This window comes from Netta rufina (assembly GCF_964035555.1).
Source record: "Netta rufina genome assembly, chromosome: 3".
Classification (NCBI taxonomy): domain Eukaryota; kingdom Metazoa; phylum Chordata; class Aves; order Anseriformes; family Anatidae; genus Netta; species Netta rufina.
In genome coordinates, this window is record NC_140125.1 from 119,720,834 (window position 1) to 119,736,193 (window position 15,360).

General features: G+C 48.5%; 1 protein-coding gene across 4 annotated transcripts in view; it reads right to left on the reverse strand.

Moving 5' to 3' along the window:
- Positions 1-15,360, reverse strand: part of EXTL3 (exostosin like glycosyltransferase 3) — a 107,483-nt gene that overhangs the window by 61,931 nt on the left and 30,192 nt on the right. For all 4 annotated transcript variants that reach the window (XM_084284727.1, XM_084284726.1, XM_084284728.1 and 1 more), the window contains exon 2: positions 12,966-13,032. The gene's annotated coding sequence lies outside the window, so the exon portion shown is untranslated. The remainder of the gene's footprint in view (positions 1-12,965; positions 13,033-15,360) is intronic.

Below are 15,360 nucleotides of genomic sequence, written 5' to 3' on the forward strand. Positions count from 1 at the left end.
CCATGTACTCTGGTTTGGGATCTGAAGAGGGAAAAAGCAAGTTATCACACTGCATTTCATTTCTCTGGCTCTTAAACCCTTGCCAATAAGACAAGAATTTGTCACTAAGAGCTAGTTCACTGCCCAACAGAGATGTACGCGGTGGGACAGGCTCCAGCCTGCTCTCCCACAGCATTACTTTGAAGAGCAAACAGGAGGAAGGGTTTAAGTGCTAAAACAAACAGACCGAGCTTCAACACAGGGGCTGATGAAAGTGGCCGTACATAGCTGCTCTTGAAGTGTTTTTGTAGCCTTAATTCCCACACATAATTAGGAACTTCAACATTCAATGACTTCAAATGATACCTTCCACTTTCTTCAAGTTAAATAAATAAATCAAGAAAGTCTCACATGCTTTTAAGGTCAAGATTAATGAAGCCTCAGAAGAGTAGAAGCAATAGTCAAACTTTCTTAAGTGGTAGACTTGGGGGGGGTGTCCTGGAGCACCTAGTTTTCCTAAAACCCAGTTTCTTATATCTATACTTCCCTCATAGGCAGTCCGTGCTCAGCCTGCCTGCAAACTCACCTGAATTGTGTGGTGCCAAACACCACCTACAAGGGCACATCAGGATGGATGAAGGCAAACAGATGCAGCATGCAAGGACCCAGTCCCTCAGCAAGTATCAACAACAGTGAACTTATTTCAAAATGGAAATACTCTTCCCATTTTACTCACATGTGCTTAGGATCTTGTCAAAAGGCTGTAGCAGAACCTGGGCTGAACCTGTAACTTTTGAATCTAAAAATTCTTATTATTGTTCTCTTGGAAACAAGATGTATACCCAAGCCTGCCTTTAAAACTAAATTCGAGTAGTACGGATTTGTAGAGACCTTCTCAAAGTACTTCTAGCAATAAAATCAGCATTTGGAAGAAGAAAGCTGTAGGTCTTAGCTACCCAAATGTTGCCAGTATGAACTCACAGGAACTCGAGTCCAAGGAATGGAGGAATTCATCTAGTATTTCACACCCACCTCAAAATAAAAAACGTCAGGCCGTGTTTTCACTTATTTCCCTGTTTTGTGACCGGCATGCCTAGGCCAAAAGGCAACACCCAGCCAATCCACAGAGGCATGCTGCGATTTGATAAATTATGACAATATAAAAATAATAATAAAAGAAAAAAAAAATGATCCCCTACCAAGGGTATGTAACATGGGATACAAATAGTTCGTGATGGAAAATAATAGGTTTTATTCTCCCCTCCAGATTTGGAGAGCGTGCTATATTTTGCATAGCAAGTGTGGAAAAGGAGTAGGGGGAAGAGAATATCAAAATCAAAACAAGTCACAGGGCATCAACAATCCCTTGATGACAGGAGAGTAGTTTTTGTTGGCACAGCTCACGACAGCTGGAGGAATAATTGCAAAGCTGAGCGAGAATGCCTAGAATATATTTCGCCTTTAGATTCTCAGATGAAAGATGCTATCCGCAAGCACTTTGCAAACATTAATTAAACCCACACAGCCCCCTTTGGCGGATCAAGAAGTATTTATCCTTGTTTTGCACAGAGGAATGACTGTCTCTGGCACTTTCAGCATAAGGTATCTACTCTTTCTACTTATGAAGTGCCCCACAGATACACACGGCATTAAAGCACAAATTAACCTTTCCTGTCCAGGAGCTGTCCCCAGTGCACGGCCAGGATAGAGCAGCTACCTTTTCTTTCCCTCTGCCTACTGCCACGACAGAAATCTTGACTCTAGAGGAAAAGCAAGCCAGCTCTGGCTATGAAAATCAACAGCAGAAGTGAATACGAGCACTGCAAAACGCTTTAAAACACCGCCGTCCCTTTATAAGTAGCAAAAAAATGAACTAAAAAAAACCATCTTCTGCTCTTCCTTTGGTTTTCTTCTTCATCACAGGTCATTCTGAGACTGACTGAGCTTCAGGCTGTGAAATATCTTCCCCATTTCAGTTGTTCCTTGTGGGACTGCTGCTTTTCAGCACCACTTTATAGATGCCTGCCCTGTAAAGTCACAAACCTGCGCAACGTCCCGTGCTCCTGGGCCACTCACCCACATTCAGCTAACAAGCTGCCACTTCAAGAGCTCCATTGCAGGCAGGGAAAAACCCATCCTCGTTACCCCCAGCGATCTGCCTGCTGTAACACCAGCTCTCTTCTGCTGTAAGAGGAGAAATATTTCCAGCATCTCCCCCACGCGATGCTCCAATTAGGGACTGGAGTCCTCAGCTTTGGCTCAGTTCCTCCTCACCGAGCCCGAGGCAAGCACCTGCGAATCCAGTAACAACCAGGTTTCATCCATCCTCCCTCTAATTAGACATTATATCAGCACACAGAAGTGTTTCGGAATAGCTTTATGCCCAGCCATCAGCAACTACTGCTGCCGTTCCCAACAAGCTTCCTGTTCTATATACGGATACAAGTGCAGCACTCTCCAACGTGATAAAATAAAATACTATTAGTGTAAATGTATTCCAACCCGCTGCCTTACAGCAGGGAGAACCGGTGGAAATAAAAGGGGCAGTGAAATATTTACCAAAAAAGCAGAAGAGGCACGAGGAATATGAGGCACCAGTGGGGCAGATTTACTGCTGCTTTCTACTGCAGGAAAGATCTCATCCCCCCCCAAAAAAGCAGTCAATTATTTGCCAAAATTACACGGAAAATTTTGTGTTTGAGAGGAGAAAGGTCAGCGTGTTGGATCTGTAAAGGGTAGCTGAGAACATCTGCAAGGGCAGGAAGAATATGTATAAACACACAAGTGTGACCAAAAAGGCCAAAACCCACAATGCCTGAGATCTTACCATGAGAATAAGCAGATTTGGAGTTTTCTCCCGTTTAAAGATGCCCTTAAGGCAGCTGATTATGTATGGATTTCATATGGAAATACATCTAATGGTGTAATTGGAAAGGGAACCTAAGAGTAAGTGGAGCACAGCCAAAGATTTAAGACAGCAAAAGGCAGAAAAATCTACAACTTCTGAAAAACGTCATTCCGACAGATGCACAGCCCAGGAGAAGCTTGGATGTGAACATGGTGTAAAATAGATAGTTTAAAACCTTGTTCTCGTTTTAATTTCTTCTCTAACATGGATTTTGATGGAGATCCCCTTCTGCCCTACTGCTGAACGTGGAAGGAGGACCTTGGAAGAGAAGGAGGTTTGTCCTTCCCCACCTTGAAGCTGGACAAACACAGCTCCTGCACTTGGTACAGCAAAACCAGGTGGAAAAAAAACAAGCAAAACCATGTGCAGCCAACGTCTCAGCTCCCCTGGACATGCCAGCTCAGGAGCAATTACAGGTCCACCAGTTTCCTATATCCTGAGTAGAGTTAAAGCATTTTTTGGCCTAAAATACTTGCCAAGAAATAGGAGTTAGGGGATACAAACTACCATTCAAACCATCTAGTCTCACAGCTCAGACTATTTTACCCAAATTCAACGTCATTGCAGCCATTTTTTCCTACAGCATAAGAGGTGAGGACATTTTCAAGCTGCCCATCACGACTCCAGCTGCTCCCCAACCCCTTCACCAGCCACCTGGGCCAGCCAGAGCTGCAAGCAGCACACAGACCAGGAGCTGGAAAGCTTTCCCTACACTAATCTTCTGCCTCCGTGGTCTTTCCTGGAAGCTTGCACGGGGCATGGTTTGCAAAACCAGGCTGCAGCACACCGGGGCCACCACTGAAGTCACCTTAGTGGCCAGCGGTGTGGGGCACTGCGAATTTCTCTCTGCTGATCCAAGGCTGAGGCAAGTAAGACCTAAATAAACCTGAAACTCAGCCAAGGAAGCAGCTACCTCGTTGTGCAATCCCCGTGTTTGTGTGCTGATGTAAGCTGGCACTGCCAGGAGACACCAGCAAAGTTTTGGGGTGTAGGCAGCAAGATGTTTGCCACTGCATTTAGTTACCCCTTCGCTGACCCCCTGCCCTTGTGGGGTCCCCCAGGAGCTCTCTCTTCACCCTGCCTCGTGTGCCAGCTCCAGCCCAGGCTCTTCCCACGCAGCCAGTCGCTTCCTTTGCTGCTCTCAGCTGCTTCTCCAACCTGCTCAACCACGATGGAGGTAACAGAGGGGTTAAAATAACACATCTCGACTGCATTTAGCGATAAAGTCCACATTTTTTGGCTCGAAATTTCACCTCTGCCCTTGGCTTCTAATTAAATTAAGGATGCACAGGGCCAGGCAGATACAGAAACATTTTTAAGTGTGACCATTACACTCAGATCATTTCCTGCAGAAACAAATGCATTTGCAGCACACTTCATCTTGATGACACCTCCGAATCCAGGCAGTTCCAGATGAGAAGTGCTGTTTTAATGCACCGCACCGACCCTACCTGGCTGCTGCTCCTGGCTCCTCCTGACAAAACCTTGTGGCTTTTGGTCTGGTTTTGGACTTGCACTGCCCTCGGAGGACACAGCACCGAGGAGAACTCTTCTTACCTGTGCTGAGTCCCAGCACCGCAGGCTGCAGGAGGATGAAGGTTGAAGGGGTGGGTTCCCCGCTGCGGGCAGGGGCCAGGCCACGTTACTTCACCCCTTCCGATAAGAGGCAGAGCACATTTTTGGCCTTCCCACACAAATCCATAGTTGCGTGACTGCCAGCTCTTTATCGCTTCCCATTTCACTTGTTTGTTTTCTTTTAAAACCTTGCCCAAGGTTACACTCAGGAAAGGTTTCTCCCTCGAAATACAGCATTAAAAAAGCACGGGACAGCTCAGGACCAGGCACAACAGCTCAAAGCCCTCTGTCAGAAGCATCAAACTGTTCCAGAAGGAGCCCACCAGCTGTTTAACTCACCCCCTTTTCCCATCCAAACTTCAGAAGTAGGCTGGCAGCCTTCTCCTAGCTCCCAGCTGCTATTTTGTACGGCCTCACAACACCGTTTTCCTTTGGGGGATTGACACCGCCCTTTGAATTAAAGGATTTTTTCCCCTCTATGTTGCCTGCATTACACGTTCACAGGCAGTAAATGCTTCAGTAATATTTCCTAACCTTCCTGCCTGCCCTTCAGCATCCCAAGCACTCCTGTTACCACTCTGCAGCTGCTCAGGGGTGGCTGCCAGGGCCCCTTTCACAGCTCCTGTGCCCAGGAAACGTTTCACATTTAGGAGAAGCAGCAGTTTCTTACAGGCAGATCCTTCCAGATCATCCTTCACCGAGCCTAATGCCTCTGGAGAGATCCCTTGGGAGGGAAGGCTTTGCTGCCAGCGAGCTCCGCGAAGGATCCAACAACATCCAGCAAAAAAAACAGCACAACTTTTTTTTTTCCTCCTCTCCAAGTTGGCCCTGGCACAGAGAACATCACGGAGCATATGCTGCGTAAGCGATCTGCCCACAACCCTCTGCACTTCTTTTTTTTATGAAGCAAGGTGGCTGCAAGCAAACGCAGCTATTTCCAGGAGAGGTGGCTTGACTTTACGATGTGCAGCAGCACTGTTTTTTAGGGCTTGCCCCACGCACCACTTACCCCGTTTCTAACGGGTTCTTACACCCGCTTTCCTATCACCACCCCTAGAGGAGCAGCCACCAATTATTGTTGCAGCAGTTCCGTTTTTGAGCACAGACAAAAGCTGAGACAAAATTAAGGATGGTGAGGGACAGGTTGTCCAGGGAGGGAACGATCACAGGTCCAGGAGGAAAGGGGAAAGAAAAACCTACCCATGACTTCCCCGCGCTTGGGTCACCGCTCCTTAAAGCTCTGAAGAGTCACTTCACAGGCTATAAATGCTGCTGCTCTCGGTTTATCCACTTATTATCCACCTCAGACAGCAGCCAAGTCCTTTCCACACACACATGATCTAATGGGAATGCTCACTCTGAATAAAATGAACAGGAGGAAAAAAAAATAAGGCTCTCCCTTCGTGCAGGAGATGCCACGACGCCAGCAGCTTCCCTGCCTCCTTCCATGAGTTTCCACCTCTTCTGCAAGGGGGAAAACCCCTCTGAACACAACTCCTGGGCTGTGAGGGCAGAAGATGTGGCTGTTGGTATTTCTCTCTACCCCCTGCTGTTCTGAGATTCCCAACAGACCTTTCCAAAGCTTTTCCCATTCGGGTTTTGTTCCATTTTATGAAGTTTCTGGAGTGCATGAAGGCAGACACAGAAACCCTCCAATTCTGGCTATTATGCAAAACTCAGAATTCAACAGATAGTAGCCAACTTCTGCCCCTTTTTTTAATTTTCTGCCTAATTATGGCATGAAAAATAACGTAGTTACAACACCCTTCTTTAAATATTCAGGAATTTCTTCCTGTATTGAAATCAAGTCCAACATCAGACAACAATGCCCTAGTGGCATCTATCAGGGATGGCAAGGGTGAAGTTGGTTGCTGTTCCCACACACTTCATAAACTCCTGCTAGCATCGCTGATAAAATAAACTAATAATAAGAATAAAAAGCTTTTAGCCTAAAGGTTAAGGGTTGAAAGATTCCAGAACTGCTGAGAAAGATCAACAAACCCCAGCTCCGACCGGAAAGGCTGAAACATTCGCTTTCAGGCCAAATATTTTGGCAGCTCCCATCCTGCAAAGGACTTGGAGCTGTGCTTAGAGCCAGCAGCAGAGTTGACAAACCATCACACCCTGACATGGCCGAGGCAAAAGCGTCGAGAAACAAAGACACACTTGACTGGCAAACCCTGGAGCATCAGCGTAAATGAGCTCCCGGGGGACCTGAACCGGAGGTTTCTTTTCCTCCTCAAAGGCGGCAGCTCCACAAGGCCTCACAGTGAGCTCTCGAGGCAGAATTAAAAGGCAGGCAGAATTAAAAGGACGCTGAACCTTGTCCACAGGGGAAGACGGCATCTGCATGGGCAGGAGGAGGGAGAGCATCCCGGCAGCTCCATACACAGGGCGGGAGGGGAAGGGGAGCAGTGCCTCCTCCTTGCCTTCGGGGCAGCTTCAGTGCAGCAGTGAGTTCATCTTTGGCAGTTCCTGTGACTTCTAAGACCCAAACTACACCTCTAAGACCCGAACCACCCCGAGCTGCAGCCACCCCAGATGCTTGTAGGGAGGGTTGAGGCACCGTGCAACACCCCCGAGCTCGTTCCAGATCCAGCTGACTTCGCACCAGCCTCCCACAGCCTGCCCCTGCTTTTAGAAGTGGAAATACCAGCAGGCACGACAATAACCTGGCTCTTCAGAGATTATCCTAAAAGATTCAAGTTTCCAGGTAGGTTCCCCTCTCTAAAACAGGTCCAGGCTGAAGCCTGCTTGTAGGAGCTGAAGGGAAACCTCTTCTGCTCAGTACCTCCCACAGCGAGGTGTCTCTGCACCAACATCTCCTCTTCTAAAACTTCAAGTATCATCCCCGCAGCGAGATGCCCATGACCTCCAGGCTTGTACTTCCCGCAAAAAGGCTGGCCTTGGATTTTAGCTTGTGGGGTGTCAGCAGAAGGGGCTGCAAGAAACGAGTGTTTTGCAGTCATCAGCATCACCAGCAGCGGGTCTGAGCCTTACCGAGTACAGGAGGCACGTGTCAAGAACGCTTTCAGAAGGGAAAAATGCAAAAACCTTGCTATTATTTTCAGAAGATAACATCGATTCCCACTCTTCTTCCTTTGATTTGCAGCAGGAGGAGGAAGGAATGAAGGAGGGAGAAGCGAGTTGTTTAAGCAGCAGCTGCTCCATCAGTACTGGCACGATGGAGTCGCGAGCATCCTCTCCTCGTCAGAGCAGTCGCTGCTGAAGTAAGAGCTCTGCCTTTTGGAGAGGACTTCACAACCTCAAACACAAACGTTGGGTTGTATTTTCTTCCCAATCCCTGCTGAGTGATGAGAGAACAACCCCACAAAGTAAATCCTTTTCATATCGGGGCCTTCCGTGACCCTATCGCACCGGAAACTTCCTGGCTCACACGAAAACGAGGAGGATTTCACTCCTGCTTCCCATGATTTTCTCCCCAGGGGGACAAAAAATTTCTCTAAACCTCCAGTGGAGGAAAAGCTTCGTCTGACAACACGAGATGAGGTAAATTTCCAAACTGAAATTTCACTGCTCAATCTTTTAGCGAGTCCGAGGCTATCTAGAGAGTGTTTACCTCCAGCTGTCTGCAGATTTTACTCGCAGAAGCAAATTAGCGCGACTGGCAAACATTACTTAACTTGTTCCCTGCTCCCTAATCGTTACTATAGTAATGCAAACCTCCCGGAGAGTCCCTTTAACACTTTTTTAACCGCTCTCAAACAGCTTTATTATGGTAAATAATCACTGGAACATTTTCCTATCACCAGCAAGTTATAAGCTGTCCTCAGGCTCGGGCCCCTGGGGTCTTCTCGTTAAGAGCTTGCGACACTGTTCTGGTCCCAGGTGCCAAGGTCGATACAGAGAAATGACTTCCACCACAACGAGCTCCCGCTACCCCCGTTTGGGTAAATGAATGAAATTGCACTCGGGAGAAAACAGGAAAAGCCAGAGGGTATTAAACAGAAAGCTGGCTGATCCCCGCGTTGCTAAGCTCGTTCTTCCAACGCCATCCTTTAATAAGCACAGGCGGTCAGCTTCCAAGCTAACTTATCCATACACAACATCCTTTTGGCAAATCTGGATGTAATTTGGAATTATTTACCTGGCCAGGGTGCAGGCTAGAGCCAAGGTAGCCTTTAGTTTGCAGGAAAGGTCCTATGGCATCGCACAGGTTCACTTAATCCAGCTCTTCTAACTCATCCTGCAAATAACACGAAGCTGATCTTCCCAGGAATGGTTCAGGAATGAACCCAGGAAACAACCTGGAGAAAGCAGCAGGGGAACGGTGGAGCCACAGCCCAAGAGGGTTGAACCTTGAGATTCAATGCTGAAAAAAAAAGCTACCACCCCGTGGACAAGATGGATGGAGGGCTGCAGACCTGCACCTCCACGTTATGGAGGACCTCGTACGCAACGTGCTGATTTCAGCCTCGCTTGAGCTCTCTTCCTCTGACCCACACCATGGGATTCAACGAGAACTGGGAGCAGAAAGGAAGCAAACGCACAAACAGTGACTTGTTCTACCTAAGTATGATCCAATTCTTGGAGGGGAAGGGAGGGGAACAGAACCCGGGCTGATACCACAGGCTCAGCAAGCGGGAGCACTCAGCAAATACTGCTGGCTTTGTACTGGGTCACAAAGGCTGCCTGTTACAGCTCTGCCATTACAGCATTGTCCCACGCAGCCTCCAGTCCAGAATTCAATGGCTGCATTACAAGAAAAAGCCCCCTGGGTGCTGGTTGGCTTCTCGGAGCTCCCCATGGAGAGCACAGCGCCTTCCGAGCATTGCTGCATCCCAGCGAGGTCCCCAAACCTTGCTCCAAGTCAGATGAAGCTTCCCCTCCATGGAGGTTCTCCAAAACAAGGGATTTCCCTGGGCAGAGCAGGATATTATTCAGTCAGTGCACCAGAAGAGAAAAAATAAACTGTTCCAGTGCTGCCCAGGAGGAGCTGATCCCTCGTTCAGAGAGGGACCGACGTCTGGAGCATTTATACCCTGCCCTAGCCAAAATGAGCATCAAAACCACCAGGAGAAGCAGCCAACGTGGCTGTTCTGATCCCAACCATATTAAAATTACTCTCGATTTCCTACCTTGATAAACTATAGCTGAAATTGTTAGTGTAGGTTGCCTGCGGGCTGGCAGGCCGGCTGGGTGCAGCTTCGTGTGAGCACATGTAAAAAGAAGGCCGAGAAAGAGCCGTATATAGAAAGAGGGCAAGGAAAGAATGGAAAAACCTCAGGGCAACAGTTCATCCCCGGGATATCCCAAATAGGGTTACGAATGGTAATCGGCGTGGGTGTAAACCCTATGAAACAAGGGGCTGGTGAGGGAAGCCGATCCCTAGGGCTTCTCTTAAAAAAGCCACCAGCAGAGCACAGACAAGCCTGAACAACTGCTTGGGCTCCTTGGTTGTAAAAGTAGACATGAAGAGGAGCGTTGGGGGAGGCAGCAGAGGGGAAAGAAGAAATCCCCGATGGCAGGAAGAGCCGTGGGGCTGGGAGAAGGCAGGGCAACACCACTCCCATCGTCCGCAGAGCTCTGGCTCCGTGCTGAGGGAGAAAACCACCCAAACGTTTCCCTGGCTGAACTGAGGAGCAGGTTTCTCAGGCCGACCACAGGGCAAGGCTTTAAGCACGCTTGTGGGAGCTGTGATTCACCTTCGGGCAGCACAAAAGCCAGGGCCGTGAGTCAGGGCAGAGAGAGACAAAACCACAGAGCTGGCTCGGCCCCAGGCGCGCCGTGGCAATCTGCAGACCTGCGACTAAAACCCCAGGCGCTAGTTTGAATTTTGCCGTGTTTCAGTTCTACTTTTTGGAAGGGAAAAGTAGAATCTAGCAGTTAGTTAGTCCTACTATTTATCTTGTTAGTCCTACTAGAGTGTAGGACTGACAAAATAAAGAAGACTTGGGCAAAGCACAGGGGATGGAGGGGCATGCCTCTCCCTTGCAAAATCAGTAGCTGCTTGTTGACACCATTTGATGTTTATCTAAGTACAAACTACTTGCTCTTTTGGTATCTACTCACTCTTCTGGTATCGTTTTACCTCTCAACCAATGGAGCAGAAGGAGAAGCTTTAACATCCAGAGCGTTTCTTGTCCCCATCTGGAAGACGCAGCGCACACGAGCAGCCATTTAGTTTCCCGAAACTGCTGCAGGATACAAAGATACAGCTCATATCCTGGCTGACAGCTCGAGCACAAAGCCACACAATGTCTGTCAGGACTCTTTGTTAAATACTACATTGTCCCAGTGACTCAGTGTGCTGGAATGCATCAGGTTTATTCATAGCTTTTCTGATAAAGCCTTTAGATTAGACACAAACTCCTGCTTTTTAGAAGAAGAAGAAAAAAAAATAATCTATGGCTTCTCGTTATGTGGAACACACACGATTTCTGGCTTCTTTTCCAGGGTGATAAACACCAAACTGAAACAAAAGGATGAGCCCTCAGAAACCTAATGGTTCTTTCAAGGTACTAATGAGTAGGACTTGGAGAAGGTTTGAGAGGAAAACCAGACGTGCACCAGGACCAGAGGTCAGTGCCACGAGGAGAGGGGGCAGAAGAGAAGTGAGGATGGTCAGAGACACGGAACATCACCTGCAAGGACAGTCCAACTAGATTTGGGTCCTTTTGTCTGGAAGAGATCTCTGCTAAGGGGCATAGCAGGGATCTACACAACCCAGAACAGCATGGAAGAGGCAAACATAGAAACAATTCAAACTGCAGCTAAATAAATTAACGAGATAAAGACCATTTCCACCAGCCACTGCTGGAGACAGGACAGACCTCGGGCCTCCCCGTGGCTCAGGTGTTTGTTTGCTGTGGTTTGAGTTTCTAATAAAGCCAGCAGAAGTCTACGGCTTCTTCTGGAAGATCAGCAATGCAGCCTCCCCCAGTACTTAGCTGGGGTTGAAAGCATTTTTATACTCCAACCCCAGCCCATTTAGCAGCTTAGTGCTACAGTCTTGTATAAAATGGCTTAAAGACTCTTGAAGCCGGTTATTTTTCCATTTTGTTCCACAGCAATCACAGACAGACCTTGTTTCTATCACTCTTCTGTTCCATCCCTCTGCCAAGAAGATCCCTTCGCTCAGCTGTCTCCTACTGACCTAAATTCGTACGCTCAGTCTTTTGCATTAATCACGATCTTCAGCCCAAACTCCAAACCTCAAATCCTCGTCTCCAACGTTTGTTCTTCCAGCCATCAGGCCCACAAACGTGCTCCAGGTTCTGAAGGTCAATGCTGAGCCTGCCACACAAGACACCAGCCGTAATAGATGCTCTGCAGGCCAAATGATGCCCTCAGGGAAGCCCACGCAGCCCTGGGGCCTGCTGCACATCGCACAGCTGTCAGGCTGCAACTTTCCGTGTTTCTTCGTAAGCTATGCAAGGAGAAGGAGAATTCGATGGTATTGACTTATTTTAGCTCCTGCAGTCAGCAGATCTGACTCTAGACACACACTGGGATTAGATCTGTCGATGCAGACCACGGCACGATGGCACCCCTGATCGATAGCAGCAGCCTCTGCTCTTCACACGACCTCTCTGCTACTTTCAGTTTCAGTATTCAGCCCCGACCGCAGTGTTTGGCACATCCCAGCAGCAGGGCAGAAAGAGTGCCCTGGATCCAGAAGTAAAACGAGCTGAATCAACGAAGAGAACACCTGAACCAAGGACATCTTGCATGTGAGGTGGAAAAGTTAAGAAGCCACAAATTAGAGAGCCTCTTTTTTCCCTTTCCTGCACAGGAGGAAGCAGAATTGACCGCCCCGCTCCCAGGACTTATTGAAACCAACCTGCTGACACCCTCAGGTTTCCAAGCGTGTGATTTCCTCCTTGTCTTTTTGTTAACGAGCACCTTCAGCTTTTAAAATTCATCATCCCACGTTATCCTTCGGGGAGTCGCCTGCTAGGATTGTTCCGGCGGATTTAATTGTGCAGCCCTCTTGGTCAATCACAGCAGCTCCCACACTCACCTGCTGTGCCTGGGCCAGCATTTTGTACCCAAAAGCAGAGTGTCCTCAGCCTGCAGGGGCTTGCAGTTAACTGTTTCAGTCTGGCTACACACCAGATGGGCCGACGTGTTCCAATTAACCGGGATTTATTAGCTCGAGTCCCTCGCAGTAGCAAGTTGAACAATGTTTGTAGACACCTCATAAAGCACCGGCTCGTTATTACCGCCCATTAGCATGCGTGCGAGATATTTTAATGTGTAAAAATTCCCCATGAAATACGGATTTTCTCCCTCGCTTTCAGAAAACGCCTGCCATCCTTACCACGTACTAAAGCGGGCAGATTTACCCCTTCGGATAGAAGGAGCTGGAGCTGTCAGCTTCCACCTCCCTCGAAACAAAACAGGAGGAAAGCCAAGGGAGCTGCTATTTGTAGGAAAGCGTTGTCAAAGTATGTAGATTTAGTGCTGCTCCCCCGTGAAGGCAGTTTTAAGGCAATATTAAGCACAGCAAATCTCATCCTCGAGACGTCAGGGTACTTACTGCAAAGGGTGATCAAGCAGAATCTGCCTCTCCTCCGTGCCCGACTCCCCGCTCATTTGTCTGGATCCTATTAGAGAAGAAGAAAAGCTGTAAGTAGAGACAAAGAGACAAATCCAAGAAGCCTGATAAGGGAAGGAAGCAGAACAGACACCCCCAACACCAAGGTTGAGAAATGAGAATGCTGGCAAAGGTTGGAGCATGTCCTAAACGAGAAATGCCCTACAAAACCAGAAATGCCCTAAACCAAACCAGAAATGCCCTAAACCAAGAGACACTGCAATGCCTGAAGTCAGCTGTGGCACTGGTGGCCTCCAGGGGCTCTCAGAAGGTCAGACTTGATCCAAACCAGGAGTAAAGCAAGATAATGATATAAAAGTAGCACCAACAGCTACACAAAAGCAGTTACTACAGGGACGGTGAATCCCTCCTCCTGAGGCACACTGGTCACCATTACACGGGCTCAGGATGTTACAAAGGCTTCCTCGGTGGCCACCAGGACAGGAATTCCCTTCCTGAGGCACTGTCCTGGCGGCTCAGATGGCCATAACCTGCACGCACCAAGGAAGGTCCTTTAATAGGTTTAAAGTTTATAATTTTAACCTTATCCCCTTCATGGGAAGCCACTCGGTTTGTGCTGAAGCCCATTCTGATTAAGCAAGGAATTACCCACGGACCAGAGTTACGATGCAAAGGAAAGCAGAACCCATCACGAGATGCGTCAACACACGCCGCACGCAAACCGATGGCGCTTCAGGGACACGTTAAATCCCCCTTCAATTAAAGAGACACCTCTTAAGAGGGGCATTAAATAATTCCCTACCGTGCAGCACGACAACTGGCTACTTCTGGATATCAGAAGCGAGGACTCCACCTCTCCCAGCCCCAAAAACCCCAAGGAAACCATCCCGAGAAGCAACAAGGGGTGAGCAGGAGGGGCTGAGGGGCAGGAACGGCACTGCTGCAGCCTTCTTGCGTGCTTAGATTAAAGAGTCCTCATCAGGAAATTAAACGAAACGGATGCCTTTCATGTTTATCAATAACGGAGCTAATGGTTTTTATGTAAATGCCACTACTCGCAGGCGGATCTGCACGAGGCTCGAGCCAGCCTCGCCGGCGACTCCCCTTCGGGCAGCCAATCTAAATGCAAATTGCAATCAAATGGCAAAACCCGGAGCTTTCTGGGACAGACCAAAAATTTACAACTCGAGACGGAGCACACGCGTTTGGGAGAACGGCCCTCCTCTTGGGCAGGAGACCTGCTGATCCCGCGCTGCTTTTTCACCCTGAACATGGATAAAAATTCAAGGTGAACGTGGATAAAAACCAAAGGAGAGCTCTGTTCTCATTTGCAGCCCTATTATTTACACAGTAGTATCTGTAAATATATTATAAAACAAATAAAACAAAGAGCGCTCTCCTCTTCTGTCCCATCCGTGTTAATACAAGGGGAATTTGTTATTTATTTATTTGCCAAGCTGCAGAGAGCTGCTGTCAGCACAAGGAGAGCCATCCTCACAGCACAAAAGCCTTTCTGAAGAACCCTTGAATCACGACACCCACCTGGAGAACACAGCACGCGAGGCGCTTTGTCGGCGCTGACGAGAAGGGGGCACTAATGGCAGACCCGAAAATAACTCCTATTAGAAACGGCGCTGCTAATTAAGCAGAATGCACAGAGGATTAATAAACCAGAGGCCAAAAATGTGAGAGCCGAGCTCGCAGAAACGTGCAGGAGTGGGTCTCGGAGGGGCTGCCCCCGCCTGCCACCAGCAGCACCAGGACCACCACCCCCGAGGGGGGCGTCCTCAGAGGGCTGCAGCTCATTAACACGGCTGCACACACACTCATTAAACAGGTGAAGAGCTAAATAAAGCACCGCTTGTCACGCGTGGCCTGGCTAAATCTGATTACGAGGGTCTGACTGCCCATCAGAAGAGGGCATTACAACAGCACAACCCTGCTTACCTTCCCCAGAAACTCTCATTTCTGGAGACTCAGTGGACTCCTCCCACAGCTGTTTAGACATCAGGGTTAAAGAGTTACTCACGGAGCTGTTGTTGTATGGATTGAGATAAAATGCTGGCTTTCAAGCCTTGAACACAACTCGCTAAGGCTCCCTCCTCTTCCTCCAAGCCCTGGTGCAGCGAGCGTCTGAGCATGGCCACGCAAAGGGCCTGGAGCACCTTCCCTATGAAGAAAGGAAGAGAGACCTGGGGCTGCTCAGCCTGGAGAAGAGAAGACTGAGAGGAGATCTCAGCAATGTGTACAAATATCTGAAGTGTGGGAGGCAGAGGGATTTGGCCAACCTCTTTTCAGTGTTTGTGGACACAGGACAAGGGGAAACAGCCACAAAATGGAGCCCAGGCAGTTCCGCACCAACACACGAAAGAATTTC